The sequence below is a fragment of the Polypterus senegalus genome, chromosome 16 (genome assembly GCF_016835505.1).
Source record: "Polypterus senegalus isolate Bchr_013 chromosome 16, ASM1683550v1, whole genome shotgun sequence".
Taxonomy (NCBI): Eukaryota; Metazoa; Chordata; class Cladistia; order Polypteriformes; family Polypteridae; genus Polypterus; species Polypterus senegalus.
In genome coordinates this window covers 101,394,789-101,408,819 of record NC_053169.1, presented here as the reverse complement: position 1 = coordinate 101,408,819, position 14,031 = coordinate 101,394,789, and positions in this window count along the sequence as shown.

Here is a 14,031-nt window from a genome sequence, read left to right as displayed (position 1 = left end):
GACCAAGCTTATAATAACACTTTCCAGCGGCGACTTCAGTTACAGGTGTTTTCCCACCGGTTTTTGGGCATTTCTGCAATGGCATCAAACCAGAGGGCAATACCGAGTCCGGCCATGTGCCAGGTGGCATGTCTTGGCAGCTGTTGCCAGCGACTCCGACTCCCATGTGTTCCGTTTTAGCCGTGGTGGATCAGATTCATCTGTTATTTCTGTGTTATTCGTTTTTGATTATTTTGTTTAGGTTACTGTTGTTGGTCATTTAGTTCTGATATGTCTATGTGTTTTGTGGGTTGCCCCCCGAGAAGTCGGACCTCCTTCTCATCACAAACAATGGGACTGCCCGTAAAGACTGAGAAAAAGACCTGCAGTCCCTTGCGGTTCATTAAATGTGGAGGGGCGGAGTCAGTTGCCCTCACTGGGCAGCTTCTCTCTGCTGCAAGTGGAGGAAGAGACGATACTGTTAGCGACAGAGCCCCCTCTCGCCCTCATGGTGGTATTGCTTACCCGAGATAAGCCCAGAAGCTGATCCTCTGATGGGCATGTGTGACTCTGGTTAATCCCATTCCTGCATCTCTCACACCTGATAATGATGATGACACTTTTCGTCTAAAAGCAAAGTTGGTTTTTGGGTGTTATTTCCCACCAGCCCCACATCTGAACTGTTTTAAAAATGTTAGATCGGAGTCACATGTGACTCTTCAATCAATTCCTAGTTTTAAGGCCATGTCACATTAGATGACTTTTTCCAGCGATTTCTGTTGTAGCCTTCACTTAATAATAATAATAAATGAATTACGTTTATATGGAGCTATTCTGTTCAGAGTGCTTCACAGAGCCAGTAGGGGGCACTTCAACCACCACCAACACGTGGCATCCACCTGGGTGATGCAACATTAGGCCTTCTTGTGCCAATGTGCTCAGCGCACATTAGATGATAGAAGGTGAAAGGGGTGAGAGAGAGAACGACAGTTAGGGACAGGGGGTGATTAGATGACCAGAATGATGGACCGTGGTGGGCAGTTTAGCCAGGACAGCGGGTACACCCTACTCTTTTTGAAAGATGCTTTTAGGGATCTTTAATGACCACAAAAAGTTAGCACTTTAGGTTTTTCCATTTCTTCTGATGGATGGCACCAATTTTCACAGCACTGTGTCCCTGTCACTGCAGTGGGACCGCAGGGTAAGCGCCCCCTACTGGCCTCACAAACACCTCTTCAAGCTGCACCCCAAGTTTTCCGGGTTGATCTCTCATCCAAGTTCTAGCCGGGCCCAAGCATGCTTACCTTCAAGAGGATTACCTCTTCTTAAATGCAGGTGGCATGGCTACAGACCAGGGGTACCCCTTGGGAGGGAAAAAAAAAAAATCAGTTATAATTCAAGGAGGCCCGGGTTCGCTTGCCAGGTCCTCCCTGCGTGGAGTTTGCATGTTCTCCTCGTGTCTGCGTGGGTTTCCTCCCACAGTCCAAAGACATGCAGGTTGGTTGCTTTGGTGATCCTAAATTGTCCCTGGTGTGTGCTTGGTGTGTGTGCCCCGCGGTGGTCTGGCGCCCTACCGGGGTTTGTTCCTGCCTTGCGTCCTGTGCTGGCTGGGATTGGCTCCAGCAGACCCCCATGACCCTGTGTTAGGATATAGCGGGTTGGGCAATGACTGATAGACAGTTATAATTCGATGTCACAGAACTCCCAGACGATTATGGATCACTTGTGGAAGACGGGCACGAGATGCCATTACATTGACCCAAAGATACTGAATTTGATTTCAGAAACCGTCAATGGGTGCCAAACACGGCTGCTGCTCAGTGCCACGTGGACAAAGAGCTCTCCTCTAAGAGACGCCAGTCATTTGACCCCCGGAACAGTAGGCGCTTTATTGAGAGCTGCTTGTGTGATGTTCTGCATCATGTGGTCATCTTCATTTTTTATGTATTTTTTTTATCTTGTCTCATGCCTGTCAGGCATAACATGACCTCTCTTTGAAAATCGTTAATGTTCCTTAATGGATTTTTTTATTTTTGGGCAGTCAAAGGAAGGTAACATGACGTCACGTTTTCAGACTTTTTGAATTTCCAGAATGTCAAAAGCCTTCCATCAAGACCGAGATCGAGGTTCTAGCCCCGGTATTTCATTTGTAATCACGTGACAGACAGACCAGCTGGGCATTTCTGGGGCATTTACATCATGGATGCTGTCGCTGCACTTTCCTGCACACTGCCAAGTACGTTGATATCCTCACTGGCAGCTTGTCTCTGGGGCCATTCCTCTGTCTAGTGCCACACAGGTGCCACCTTTTTCCCTGGCAACTCTTTTCCACTACAAACAGAGGGTCGGGTTACACTGTTAACTTAGTCATAAGTGTGTGTTGCCAAACAGTCATGGCATTTGCAAAAAAGAAAAAAAACACAATAACAGCAAACTGCATGTAAGCAAAGTTTATTAAAACAAGGAAGCTACCATGAAAAAGATGAGTCATGCAGTGACATGCAGTCCTACCCGTTTGGTGACTATTTTTAATATTTTTTTTCACAAGATGCATTTGGGCAACACAAGATAGAGAATTCTCAAGTCCCCTGTTTTGCACACATGAGGTCATATATCCAAATAAATGAAAATGTTGTCAGATTACCAAATGAGCCTCCCTTCACTGCCTTGTGAAATTCTGTTTGCTGTGAGATGCCACAGAAACGGCCAGAAATGCCCACTTGGCACAAATGGCCAGGAAAAGAGGCAGAGTCAAAGAACTGGCAAAAGTTAGACCAGGCACTCGGACCTACCTTTCTTCAAAGACCAAAATGAAACTTAACCCATAAATGAAAGCTCATAGCCAAAGGATCATTAATCAGAAAAGCAAATAATATTACAATTCACCCTAAAAGGGTTCAGGTGTATCCGCAAACTCGGATAGCGAGGAAAGTTTAAAACTGGCCCATCTCTGACATCTGTAATGATTAAGACATCTACCGCAATTATTAATAGTCAGGCCGAGATGGTCATTGAGCCCAGTGGTACTGAACTGGTCTGGCACACGTCTTCACAGATAATGATGCAGTGTGCAAGAAACTGGGCCACGACTGACATCTTATACTGTGGAACTGCAGTTTATAAGTATGTGCAATTCTAAGGACTTCACACTTGAAAAGTGAATATCCACAAATCCACAATAATAAAAAGATACGTGTCTGTGTGTCCCTCTGTTTGCTGTCTCTGTCGTTTTTAAAGATGGAACATCAACAATATTTTTATTCATAAAATGCATTGCATTTGTCATTCCAACAGATAGTACATCACAAACGTGAACACTGCTTGTATGAATCCCATACCAAATGGCATGTGACAGAGACTTGTGGCATAAAATGCCTTAGGAAAGAGACAGGAACTGTAAAAACCTCTGGATGAATTAGATAGATAGTGGAGTTAGCAGGATTAGATAGATAGATAAATAGAGTGAAAGGCACTATATAATACATAGATAGATAGATAGATAGATAGATAGATAGATAGATAGATAGATAGATAGAGTGAAAGGCACTATATAATACATAGATAGATAGATAGATAGATAGATAGATAGATAGATAGATAGATAGATAGATAGATAGATAGATAGATAGATAGATAGATAGATAGAGTGAAAGGCACTATATAATACATAGATAGATAGATAGATAGATAGATAGATAGATAGATAGATAGATAGATAGATAGAGTGAAAGGCACTATATAATACATAGATAGATAGATAGATAGATAGATAGATAGATATAGATAGATAGATAGATAGATAGAGATAGAGTGAAAGGCACTAGATAGATAATAGATAGATAGATAGATAGATAGATAGATAGATAGATAGATAGATAGATAGATAGATAGATAGATAGATGAAAGGCACTATATAATACATAGATAGATAGATAGATAGATAGATAGATAGATAGATAGATAGATAGATAGATAGATAGATAGAGTGAAAGGCACTATATAATACATAGATAGATAGATATATTGATAGATAGATAGATAGTGAAGTTGGCAGGATTAGATAGATAGATAGATAGATAGATAGATAGATAGATAGATAGATAGATAGATAGATAGATAGATAGATAGGTAAGTGTTGTGATCGGATGGAACCAGAAGTATCGTCATCAGAAAGAGTTGGAAGTTACGTCATCAGAGGATGCCGGAAGTGACGTCTGGGTGGCCATCTTGGAACCCGGAAGTATGGTACATATTATTTTTCTTCTTTTTGTCTGATGAGAGAGAGAGGCATTAGTACTGCAAATCAACCCCTTGTCTCGCGATGTTTCATTCATCTTTGGGCATGTTGTCTACCTCCAAAGAGCACATGTGATGATTGATAGATAGATAGATAGATAGATAGATAGATAGATAGATAGATAGATAGATAGATAGATAGATAGATAGATAGATAGATAGCATAGTTGGCAGGATTAGATAGATAGCTAACTTAATAAGTTTAATAAAAGCACTTCCACAAAACAAAAAGACTTGAGTAGTGATTGAAGAGCATTTATAGCATTTGACATCATGTTACAGAAAATTCGGCATTTTATACATGAATAAAATGGAGGATGGAAATGAGTTGGCAGGAGATGATGTCGAAACTGTTGGACGGATACAACATCATCAAAGAGATACCGGAAGTGGTGTAATTCAGGTAAGTGTTGTGATCAGATGGAACCGGAAGTATCATTATCGGATAGAGTTGGAAGTTACGTCATCAGCGGATGACAGAAGTGACGTCTGGGCGGCCATCTTGGAACCCGAAAGTATGGTACGTATTATTTTTCTTCTTTTTGTCTGATGAGAGAGAGGCATTAGTACTGCAAACCAACCTCTTGTCTCGCGATGTTTCATTCACCTTTGGGCATGTTGTCTACCTCCAAAGAGTACGAGTGTGATGATAGATAGATAGATAGCGTAGTTGGCAGGATTAGATAGTTAGATATGAAAGGCACTATATAATAGATGAACAGACAGTGGAATGACATTCTAAAATTTTGTATTCATAAGAAATACTTCTAAACATTTTGAAATCACTTCAGTTTTTTATTTTGGCTGTAGCTTTGGGACTCACTGGGACGAGAAAGCCCTCACATGTGACATACCCTCATTCGACTAATCTTGATGTTTAGTTATGTAAGGCGTCAAGGTTTTTTGGCTTCTCCACCTATTTTCGGCACTCTAGACCCAAAAATCATTTATATCTTAAGGCCATTTTTGGACCATATTGGGATTTGGGGGGTCACAGTTACTCCTTTTCACAAAACTTTAATAAATTGGGCATCGATAATATAGACACGTGCCATGTTGTTTTTTTCTGATTTTGTGGTTGCTTGATAGTTGATTCTTTACCGGGGGTCCTGGCCCCCTAAAAGCCACTCACAGAAGGTTAGAAATTATGAATTTCAAGCATAAGCATATGGGGTGTCGTTTCAGCCTATTTCAGGATCAGAGATTATGAATATGAGGTTACTTTTGATTTTTGACCCTCTACTGGCCCTGTATGGACATCAATCAGATGGTGAAAAATGAGAAATTTCTGTTACACTCGAGAATATTTCGACTTTAAACATTCCAACTGGAGCACACATTTTAATACTTCAGATATCTGACGTGACTATTTTTGTTTATGATGCACTTCTACTTCATAAAGTAAATTCCTGTATTTCTTACAAACACCCCAAATTAGGGCAGCTTATACTAATCGAGACTTTTTACGTTTCAGTTTCTAGCAGAGATTGGCACTCTCAGGACACGAATGCAGCGCCGGCTAGACGGCTTAATCCAGCAGACACCGTTTTTATTGGTCTAAGGCTAAAAACGAAATGCTTCTCCTAGTTTTGGTTAAGCGTGTCTTTTATTATCACTTTGTTCTGTTAAAGAATGCATCTTACTTCCAACAAAAATGAATGACTCAGTGGACGATAATTTTCAATTTGATTAAGCCGTCCTCAAGTGTAATATTTCCTTGTTAGTAAAAGAAAAAAATACAGATTTTTCTTTTGCACTGATGCATTCAGCCTTTGAAGAAAGCAAAAAGGAGAGAATCAATTTGTGTTAGATGAAGGAAATGTTGCAGATGGAGCCAACATTTAGTGCACCCGAAATTCAGAATGAATGGACTCCACTGGCAGGACCTGCCTATATTAAGACACAGAAGGTGACTGTGACAAAGACCACGGATGCCACACGTCCTTTCTTTTCACAGCTGCTCACTTGTTTTCTGTGTCTGTGAGTGTTAAGGAGGCTAAGCCGTGATGTGATGGCCCCCTTTTTGCTCGTGTGCCCCGTGTTAACAGCAATGCAGATCTGTGAGTTAACACTTGGGTCCACCACCAAGCCCACAGTGTCATGCTGTACTTACATGTGAGGGTCTCACTGATTGATCTGGTGATTTGGTGACTCCAAATTGGCCCAACTGAGTGGGCACATGAGTACAACCTTGTGAGGACGTGACACCCCGTCCAGTGCTGGCTGTTGTTTTGTGCCCATAGCTGCCAGGATTTGCTTAGGCTCCTCGTGCCATTTAAACTTAGTCAGATGGGTTTGCAAATTTTTTTTATGTCTGTATAAAACACATCATAAATAATCATAAATATAATATTGTAACAGAGCTGACCAGTTGCATCAGCCAGGAATGAGTCACTCATTGTATAAGATGGCTTTCCATCATGCAAATAAGCAGCTTTGATGCCAGTGGCAGCAGCGAGTAGTCCATGTAGGGATGATGAGCCACGTAAAGAGCAGAGAATTCATTCTGGCACCAGGCGCGGGCACTACATTGGTGTTAGAAGTGGGATGAAAAGAAGCCCTACCGTCTGATTTAACAAGTGCCGAGTGACGCAGAGACCTGTGATGGACTTGCTTGGCTCCTCTGAGGAGTTGCTGGTGAGTCCTGAGGCTGTGATCCAGGATCTGGAGTGCCGTTTGCAGCATCAGAACAGGGGGAAATACAGCTGAGAGACCCCTGCAGCCCCTCCAATGCTTCTCTGTCCTGCTAAGGTGCATGGATGCGATTGGAGCATCTGGTTTGTGAGGCTAAGAAAACATGTGGCAGATCAAGTTGAACTCTGTACCCAGGAAAGCTGTGTGGTAAAGAGTGAGAAAGATGGCAGAGACGTCACACAGCAGCAGTGGAGGGAGAGTCTCAAAGCTGAGATCCGGACCTGGATCGTTACTTGCAGTGTCTGTTCAATGTAGGAAAATAGCCAAGAGATACACCTGCTGCTCCATGCAATGGGGTTCACCTGCTCACTTGTAACTAACAGGTCACCACACGGAAGTGCAGTGTTTAACATCCCTGCTGTGCCACCTGACAATGAAGTGCACAAGACTCCTACTGATGTCACCATCCACACCACTACAGCAGTCACGAAGATCACCCGCTCTGAGGACAGGAGGGAGCAGAGGGGCTAAGTAACGGCACTTACAAGTTGCATTTGCCAGGGATGGGTCACCCAGAGTATGAGCTGGCACTCCATCATGCAAATACGCAGCTTCAATACCAGCAGCAGGTGTGCCTATAAAACCAGCAAGCCAACCATGTCGCAAACAGCACTCCAGCTAGTACGGCAATGGCCAGCTGACATTTAAGAATGGTGATCTACCTTAAAGAGTCATGGAAAGAGCACAGAATCCATTCTGGCACTTGGCACCAGCTCCACAATGTAATGATTTTTATCCCACAAGTGGAAATCCATTCATTTATGTTCATGCCCATCCCAAATTAACTGACATAAATAACAGACAACGATAAAGTGGTAAGGTCAGGAAAATGAGAGAGAAACACTCACCTGCGCCACGTTTCTAAATACAACTTCAGTGCCCCGTGAGTTCCTCTTCACCTCTGAACAGTGGAATTCCTGGAGGTTCAAGAGCCATGTTTGCAGAATTTCAAGTTGGAGGACTCAGGATCTGAAGGAGCTCCTGTGGGAGAAGCTGTGCGCTTAGCCACCTGGCTGCCGTCTGCCTGACCCTGTGCCCCGTGTAACACTTTAACTTGCTCTCATCGGTGCGAAGTACAACAACTACTGGGCTATACCTACAAACATCCAGAATGTGCATCAACATCGTCAGCTGAGCAAAAAGTAACGCCCAAGGGCTGCAACGGCGTGTCACACAGCCAGCAATGGAGTGTCACACGGCCAGCGGACGCTTTCTAGTGAGAGTTAAAGTGGCAGCCAGGAGGACAAAATGAAATTCAAGATAACGACGACAAAGGAGATGCAACACGACTATAAAAGAGGAAACCCACCTTGGACCTTTTCACATTTGATTGTGTCGCACTGGTGCATTAAACTGGCTAATGAGAAGGGAAGCAGTGAAGGAACTGCTATTTCTGACTCAAGGCATTTATTTAAATTAATAAAGAACATGGGCGGTGTGGTGGCGCATTGGGTAGCGCTGCTGCCTCGCAGTTAGGAGACCCGAGTTTGCTTCCCGGGTCCTCCCTGTGTGGAGTTTGCATGTTCTCCCCATGTCTGTGTGGGTTTCCTCCCACAGTCCAAAGACATGCAGATTAGATCCTAAATTGTCCCTAGTGTGTGCCCAGTGGTGGGCTGGCACCCTGCCCAGTGTTTGTTTCCTGTCTTGCGCCCTGTGTTGGCTGGGATTGGCTCCAGCAGACCCCTGTGACCCTGTAGTTAGAATATAGCAGGTTGGATAATGGATGGATGAAATAAAGAACATAAAGAGAAACAAAATGAATTCCAAACTAGAAATAAATAGACGACAAGAAAGAAACCAACCCAAACACAAGCAGCACCTATAGTACCAAATAATATAACAGCCCGATGGATGGAGGAGTGGAATCAGCCACTTTACGGCGATTGCTGCAGTGCATTTCTGTCAGTTTTAATAACCCGGATATTCAAAGAAACCCAGTTTCTCAAATGCCGTGTAAACTCTTATTCCGGTTAGAGACACCTTAGAAATCCGATTAACAGGCGTAGATTTCTCCCCAAGTATCTCACTTATGTGGCCATGTAAACCCTGAACTGAGTTACAGGTAAGAATTTGGTCATCTGAGCGCCTCTGACACTTTCTGTTCACCTGCTTTGCTTCTGTGAGAGGAGGTGCATAGGGACTGGCATCCCAGCCGGGGCTGTACCAGGATCCTTACCCAGCCAGGATGCCAGTGCGATGGCAGTGTTTTCAGGTCATTGTCATCCCCCACATGCAAGGGGGCAGCCTACCTGGGTTAAGGGCTTCATGGGAGTTGTAGTTCTGTGGGTCAGCCCTGTTGGGCTTTGTGGGGGTCCCCAGGGGGCACTGAGGTTTGGGGTGCTGCCACGCCCCCTAGTGATCACACTATGCTAAAACAGTGCGTTTGGGTGATGTGGTGGCCATGGTCCACACTGCAAATCATCGGTGGCTCATGTCAGGGATGTGAAAAGGGGAAGAATGTTATTTATGTAACATCGCATGACGGACAAGGCGTGTTTATAAAACTCAGAGCAGGGTTACAGGCTTCAGGCTTCAGGCTTCAGGCTTCAGGCTTGTTTCAGGTTCGCTGTGGCTGATGATGACTCTTAACTCTTTTTTGTGCAGTTTAGTGACGAGGGAGGTTTTTTTTTTCCAAAGGAAGCGTTCCAGACACGTGCTTAGGCATAAAAATGGGGGGTTTTATAAGAACCCAGACTTCTGCTTTGACCAGGCCACTCACTTGATTCCGGTTTTGTGTGCGCCTGTAAATGCACTGCTGATGAGTGGCACTGAAAGGACCTTTGGCTTCTTTAGCGGTCACTTCTGCCAAACCGCTCGGGTGTTGTGTGTCTCCATTCAAAATGGCGTCTCAAGAAAAACGATAAAAGATTTCAACCAATGACCAGCATCTATAATAAAGAATCTACTAAGACTTTACAATAAATAGAAACCAGGTGCCGTCACAAACAACAAAAGACTAAAAAATCCAAAATGGCAGCGACTGTGATCCAAAACAAAGTACAAAATGGTGTCACCAAAATAACAAGCAAATAAACATCCTTCCATCCATTATCCAACCTGCTATATCCTAACTACAGGGTCACAGGGCAAATTCACAGCATCAGTAATAATGAACCTCATCAGACTTCACAACAATTTGAAATCAGGTGCCGTCACAAACAACAAAAGACTAAAAAATCCAAAATGGCAGCAACTGTGATCCAAAACCAAAATCTAAAATGGTGTTACAGAAATAGCAATACAAGATCTCAACAAATAAACAGCATCTCTAATTCAGAACCCAACAAGACGTTACACAAAATAGAAAGCGGATGTCATCACCAACAACAAAAGACTAAAAAATCCAAAATGGCAGCAACTTTGATCCAAAACAAAGTACAAAATGGTGTCACCAAATTAACAAGATCTCAACAAATAAACAGCATCAGTAATAATGAACCTCATCAGACTTCACACAAGACCATAAAATCCAAAATGGCAGCGACTTTGATCCAAACCCAAAATATAAAATGTCGTTTGTAAACATCCAGGCGCTCCCTGGTGGTAGACACTGTAAGTAAAGGGCACTGCCCTCTCTCTGTCTGGGGGAGAAAACATCCTGAAAAAGCTCTCTACCCCGGTCCTTCCATTGTTGGGGTGTCCCGTCCAGCTAAGGGCCCCGGCCATCTGCCACACATTACAGAAATGACAACACAAGATATCAATAGAGAAAGAGCATCTGTAATAATGAACCTAACAAGACTTTACAATAAATAGAAACCCAATGTTGTAGCCAACAACAAAAGACTAAAAAATCCAAAATGGCAGCAACTGTGACCCAAAACAAAGTGCCAAATGGCGTCACAAAAATTAAGAAGACCTCAACAAATAAACAGAATCAGTAATAATAAACCTCATCGGACTTCTCAATAAATAGAACCAGGTGCCGTCACAAACAATAAAAGACAAAAAAATCCAAAATGGCAGCAACTGTGATGCAAAACAAAGCACACAATGGCATTAAATAAATAGCAATACAAGATCTCAATAAATAAACAGCACCTGTAATTAAGAACCTAACAAGACGCCACAAAAGTAGAAACTTGACGTCGTCACCAACAACAAAAGACTAAAAAAATCCAAAATGGCAGCAACTGTGACCCAAAACAAAGTGCAAAATGGTGTCACAAAAATAGCAATAGCAGATCTCAACATATAAACAGCATCAGTAATAATGAACCTCATCAGACTTCACGATAAACTGAAACCCGATGTCGTCACCAACACTCACAGTATTGTGGTGGGCCACCCGGTTGCTAGTTTTTGTCATTACGTGTGCACACGACGTGCCACGAAGTGAATTACCTTGAATGTTGATTGGCATTGTGAACTTAGTAACAGGTCAACAACAATGTGGGCTTCTCAATAAATAAACAAATAAATAAATAAATGCTTTGGTAAAAAAACTGCCGTGTAATCAGTCCATTTCAGATTTATTATCACGTCGCACACGTCACAATGAAATTCCTTTTTGTACGTTTAATTACCACGCACACCCCTCACATCGTCCTGGTGGCCCAGATTCCAATCTGCAACTTATGGAAAATATAACAGGCGGTGAGGAGCAAATGAGACGCATTTTCATTCACCAACCTTTCCACAGAATTACCTGGGAGTGTCGATCTTGTGCTGTTTTGTAGGAACTGAGAGAAAAGACGCAGTGAAAAAGCAAAACGACGCAGAAACACGGGAACACTATTGTAGCGCCAATTAAAGCCAATTAGCAGGACAAAAAATCAAAGCCGTTGGTTATTAAAATAGAAGACAGCGGCCAAAGAAAAGCAAAAATTAAACTACTAATAAAATAAACATTTTAGAGAAAAATTAAAGACAGACAAATAATGACTGAAATAAATTCATGAAGTAGTCAGTCCTGCCAGCATAAAAGTCACACGGATGACTTCCTCAACATGTGAGTTTACGGAGACAAAGACAACGAGAGTGGCGGCCATTCGTTCAGTTAGAATTACAAGCAAGCAGTTTTTGTGCAAAGGATGTCTGACAATAATTTAGGGTTTTTGATTTTTATTTTGCCTCCCGTCTCTTCGTGTTCTCATGTCCACCACTGCTGTGCCAGCACACGTAATCTGAAGAGAACTGAAAACCCCTGCACACTAGCAAGCAGGTAGCCATTCACGCCCGGCACGCTGGACCTGTGAGTCTGCAGCGTTTAGCACTGGGCCACCATAAATAAAACTTTGTCAAAGCAAATAGTGACGCTGCTCACTGGCCTAAATAGTTGTAATGGACCACTCAAGACAAGTGGCAGGCAGGAGCTTCACTTCATCACCCCCTGTACACAAAAGAACAAGACCAGTAGCGAGAGTCGACCATCTTAAGCCCCTCGCTATTTACGGGATGGAAAATGTGAGCACAGCAGCTGATTTGTGAAACTGTTCTTATGACTGTTTGTGGGGGTGTGCGGAAGGGAAGCCCACTTCCCCTTCTTTCAGTTTGTGTGAAACAAATGCAGGCTGTGGTTTGTGAATGGAAAGAAAAAAACTAAAATCTTCGATCTGTTTTGTTTAAATTACCTTTGAGGTTACGTGACGCCTCGGCACCCATTGTGCTAATCTTTTTTTAATGTCATTCAGAAAAGATGGAGGCCGCGAAGAGGGGACTGGGGAACCAGAAAGCTCAGCTCTTGTCGCTCCTCTGCTTTATTTAAACTCCATCATCCCTCCACTCCTTCTAACAATGCCATATGCATTTAATTATGACAGGGTGGCTCAGTGGTTAGTGCTGCTGCCTCACAGCTTCACCGACTCAAGCTCAGCTCACAGATCAGAGTCCAGTGATAGTCTGACTTAGAAGTGCTGATCAACGTGCAACATGACCCCCCTCTCTGGTGCCATGATTAGTAATAGAGAGATATGAAAGGCACTATATAATGGAGAGCTATATGGGAAAGGTACGATAGAATAGATTTATGTGGATATAGATAGCATAACTGGCAGGATTAGATAGATAGATAGATAGATAGATAGATAGATAGATAGATAGATAGATAGATAGATAGATATGAAAGGCACTATAATAGATAGATAGATAGATAGATAGATAGATAGATAGATAGATAGATAGATAGATAGATAGATAGATGAATGGCACTGTATGATAGATAGATAGATAGATAGATAGATAGATAGATAGATAGATAGATAGATAGATAGATAGTGTAGTTGGTAGGATAAGATAGCTTATTATTATTACTATCATAGATAGAGTAGTGGGTCCTCCTCCCCATGGGCTCACCACCTATGGGAGGGGTCAAGGAGGTTGGGTGCAGTGTGAGTTGGGTGGTGGCCGAAGGCGGGGACCTTGGCGGTCTGATCCTCGAGGGAGAGGGAAGTCTGGGCCTCTCTGCTTAAGCTGCTGCCCCCGCGACCCGACCTCGGATAAGCGGAAGAGGATGGATGGATGGATAGATAGAGTAGTTGGCAGGATTCAATAGATAGATAGATAGATAGATAGATAGATAGATAGATAGATAGATAGATAGATAGATAGATAGATAGTGTAGTTGGTAGGATAAGATAGCTTATTATTATTACTATCATAGATAGAGTAGTTGGCAGGATTCAGTAGATAGATAGGTAGATAGATAGACAGAGTGACAACTGGAACCCGCATCCTTGTCATTGTGAGGCTGCTGTCCCAGTTGTTCTCCCACTTCTTGATACTTTTAGAGGTGGCACCATATACTCTTAAAGATCTGGGTTCAAATCCCGCCTGTATGGACTCTGCATGTTCTCCTGGTATCCGCCCAGGTGGTCCACCACATTGCCAGAAGACATGTAGGCTGGTCTGTTTGCTGATTTTAAATAGTGCGTATGATCCTTGTGTTGGACCGGCCCCCTCAGTCCAGGTTTGGTTCCTGCCTTGCACCCAGTGCCACCATGATAATCTCCAACCTCTCATGACCCTGAACTGGATTAAACGAGGTTCAGAATGTCATGTTCTTAAAGTTGGAACTCTAAATGCAGTTAAGTCCCTTTAGATGCTTACCACCGGGCCACCCAC